The sequence below is a fragment of the Nestor notabilis genome, unplaced genomic scaffold (assembly GCF_000696875.1).
Source record: "Nestor notabilis isolate BGI_N333 unplaced genomic scaffold, ASM69687v1 scaffold28820, whole genome shotgun sequence".
NCBI lineage: Eukaryota > Metazoa > Chordata > Aves > Psittaciformes > Psittacidae > Nestor > Nestor notabilis.
This window is the reverse complement of record NW_009910176.1, coordinates 44,437-48,502: the sequence shown is the minus strand read 5'-3', so window position 1 is coordinate 48,502 and position 4,066 is coordinate 44,437.

The following is a 4,066-nucleotide window of genomic DNA, read 5'->3' as shown; positions in this document are numbered from 1 at the left end:
AGGGTTTAGTAAGAAATTTTTCCCATCATTGTCATTTAACAGATTTCCTGTAAGGAACTGTGACAGCATCATTGCAGTTAAGTCTGAGAACATACATTAGCTAGAACCCAGGAAGACTTTATTTTTCACATGAAAAAAACCACCACAAAATCCCAAACCTAAAATAGAAGTATTTAAAAGCTAAGATTCAAGTGGTGGACCTAATTTGGGTTGAGTAAAATCTGCTAATGGGTGCCCTGGGCTGGTACCAGCCTAGCGAGTGACTTTGAGTGCCTGTGCCCTGCACACCTCAGAGATCTCTGCTTTGAAAGGATTTTGAGAACAGCATCCTGATTGCAGGCAGAGACTCCTCCTTAGTCCTGTTGTATACTTAAGTAAGTCCTTTGGGAGGCTTTGCTTAAATGTAGCCCATGTGGGGTTTTATATGTGTTTATGATTTTGATGCTGTCGTGCAGATATGCTGGAGAAGTGTTAGCTAAAAATGCTAACCCTAACTTCTGTCAGTAAGTAGGTTACTTTGCTTTATGTATTTTTATGTTCCAGAAAATACTGTGTAAGTGCCTGTTGGGTATATATGTATCTAATGTGACATTCTTTTTAGGTGTAGAAGAGAAAGCCTTGCAACATGAAAAATTCCTTTTATATCTGACAATATTGACAGTATTAAAGGAAGTGACATACCATTCGTATTCATGTGAAGAAAGTTTGAGAGAAGTTCTGGCATGCCAGAAGTTCCTGGAAGTGAAAATAACTGACAATGTTGCATGCCAAATCTTAGAGTTATTAAACCAAAATATACTGATGCTAGGTTCTGCTTTTTCTCTGTGCAATGTAAAATGCAAGGTATCATAACACTTCAGTATATCTGGAGGCAAGACACAGTATCTTCTGGGAATTTTATCAGAACTGGCTCTGTGCTTTATTCAAAGGTGAGGAATGGTTGGGGCATACTGCTCCGAAGTGTGTTGCCATTTTACTGTGCTGCTGCAGGCTGACTCTTGTGCTGAAATTAAAGTAAAACAAAAAAACCCAAAGCTGGTAAGTGGCTAGGATGATGATAATGTGAGCTCATCCCTCAGCCTCAGGGAGGGAAGCCTGCTTAGTCACAGAGCCAGCAATGCTCAGCCAGTGAAGCTGCCAAGTGTGAGCTTTCCTGGAGCGTAGTCATGCTGCAGCTTGAATGTCCATTGCTTCAGCTTAAACTATGGACTTTTATATTAGGGTGACCTAAAAGATACTTTTCTGCAGTTTTTCTATATAGATAGAAATTCTAAAAAGCTATTTTTGTGATGTTTTATTTTACTATCTAATACTGGATGCACCAAATTTTTTTTGTATATATGTATATATATATTTTTTTTTTTCTTGGTGATCTTTTAGTTAGGATTTATTTTTTGCACACAGTTGGGAGAATTGGGATGTTCAGTAAGTGGGCTTTGTTCAAAGTAGCTTAAATCTCTTTCTTCCTCAGTCATTTTCAGTATCTTGGGTTTTGTGCTGTTGCAAATTCAGTTGTTCTTCAATCCCTACAGTCTTCTCAAGTGACAAAATAACTTTCCTAAGAGGCATGTAATATTTTTTTAGGACTCCCTTTATGGAACACACGAGTACATATTCCTTTCCATCCTTTAGGTCATCTCTGAATTTACTGTGGTTTTTTTTTTGTAAGCTTTGCATCTTACTACTTTTGTTACATCTCTTTCCTATGTAGGTGCAGTTCTAAACTGCTCTGAGTTAGGCTTTGCAATGCTGATGGCTTCTTACCTAGTAATGGAAGAAAGAGAGCCACAGTCCACACAAGTGGAGGTTTGGAGAGCCATGCTAACACAATGCTTCCTTGCTAACGTCAGCACCCTCTCTCTCTAAAAGTCTTCTGGATACTCGTATGTGTGGTAGTTGCAAACCTCAGTCACCACTATTAAGAACAGCACAGCTGTTTGTTCTTGGTGTTTCAGAAGGATTAAACCAAAAGACTCCTGAAGTGGTATGTCAGCTTTTGGGCAGTTTTAAATTTGATCGAGCAGCAGTATCTTCTGATATATAGAAAAACTTACATTCTTTTTATCAGAATCATGGACTGATCAATAAAAAGAGCACGCAGAAGCATCAGAGGAAGGAAAACTCTTACAAGGGTGCCTGGTTTGGGGAGAAAAATACCTTGTGATGATTTCATAAGAAGTAAGATGCTGTCAGGAAGCACTGTTAAGTCGTATTATCTCAGGTATTGTGGTTTAGCTGTTCGCTCTGTTACATTTATGGCAGCGCTGCAAAAAGCAAGGGGAGAGTGTAACACATTAGTGCTCCTGAGAGACATGTAGCAACCTTTCCACCTCTCCATTTTTGCTACCAGGGATCTAGTTTCCTACTGTAGGATGTTTTTTCCTCTCCTAGTGAAGTTTTGATAATAGGAAAAACTTACTTTATGAAGTCCTCATTTGTGTACTAGTTGCAGTTTAGAGAGAATTTTCCATCTCACGTGTCCGTAATTTCTCCTACAGTTATTTTTGCTCTGTTCAGAGAGGACTGGAATAATGAGCTGAGACGTTGTGCTTAGAGGAGGGAGGAACGCCCTGGCTCCGTGATACAGGGTGGCAGAGATCCATGGTTTGCAGCCAGGGCAAAGGGGGAGGGAATGCAGAGGGAACAGCTATGTAACAGCCTGAGGAAGTGAGTCACTCTCTGAAACACAGGCCATGGTTCCAGTAGCGCTGAAGCCAAGCTTGGCCTCTGAGGTGGAAGTTGCATAAGTTCATTTAAACGCTTTGTCTTTTCCTCCTCCTCATGCTCCCAACCCAGCTCAGTATTAAAATCTGCACTGTAGCCATATCTGTTTAGAGGAAGCTTCAGTGACGGGACTGCAGCGTGCTGTATGCTTTTGGTTTATTAGTTTTCATTTTATAGAGATAAATGGATTGCGGGTTTTATTGGAGGAGATATGGGTCTTAACCTGCTTCACTCAAGAGAAACCTAATTTTATAGCAGAAGGGATGCAGTAAGAATAGGTTTTTAACAATTTATTAGAACTTTTCTGAAATACATTAGCAGTGTGTTTTGAAGTGGGACAGGATGCATATTGGAAAGAGATAGTAATAGAGACACTTTACCTTGAGTGTTAGTAGTTTAAGAATGTAACTTAATTTAAAACTAAGATTCTTAAAAGGTTTTACATGTTGTTATAGAAATACTAGTGGATGTTTTAACACATTAGACTTTAATCCTGCAAACTTGGCTTTTAAAGCCTGAGTTTGTGGATAGCGGTTCTCAGTGGAAAAGGAGGGTAGCACTGTCCTAGACTGCATGTTCCGGGGAGGTTTTCTCTTATCATGTTTGTAGCTCTACACTAGCAGATACTTGCTGGCATCTGAGAGCAGCTGTAACAATCTGCCTGAACTACTTTTCCCATGAGTGTGACCTGAGCAGGAGCAGTTGCTTTCAGCTGTTGAAGAAAGCATCTGAGAGGGCAACAGGTTGAGCAGGCCCTGTCTTCATTGCCCGGGTGCTTGGTGGGCAGTTCTTAATTGCAAAGCAACTGTTATGATTGGGGAGGGGGTGTGAATGATGGGCTGCCACCTGATCCTTTCCTTCAAAACACCGAATCCAGCATCTTGCTGCATGTTCGGCTTCATTCATGTACATGTGTGTGTTTTGAGTGTCTTTGGGAAATGCAGCCTGACACGTTATTTTTCTTTTGGCGGCTCATGAGGGTTTTTTTGGTTTGTGTTCTTGAGTTCAGATTAAAACCAGCTTATTCTGGCTATAGAAAGACACAGAAGTAACTGGCCAAATGAGAGGGAGTTTGAGAGAAAAACCTTCAGGATGTGCTTGAGTGATGAGTCAGAAGTCTGTGTGCAATTAGGAGTTGCATCATGCAAATACAGTGTGATATGTGTTTGGTAAAACTAAATTGTTTTACATTTTAGTAGGTCAGACCTGTTATTATTACACATATTATCCTAATCTTCATTTTCATGGGAAATGGGGCAGACACATTGTAGCTTATCATGTAAGGGTTTATATGCAGGTTATGTCTGATGATTCATTGCAATTTCTTCTCTATTTTAGGATC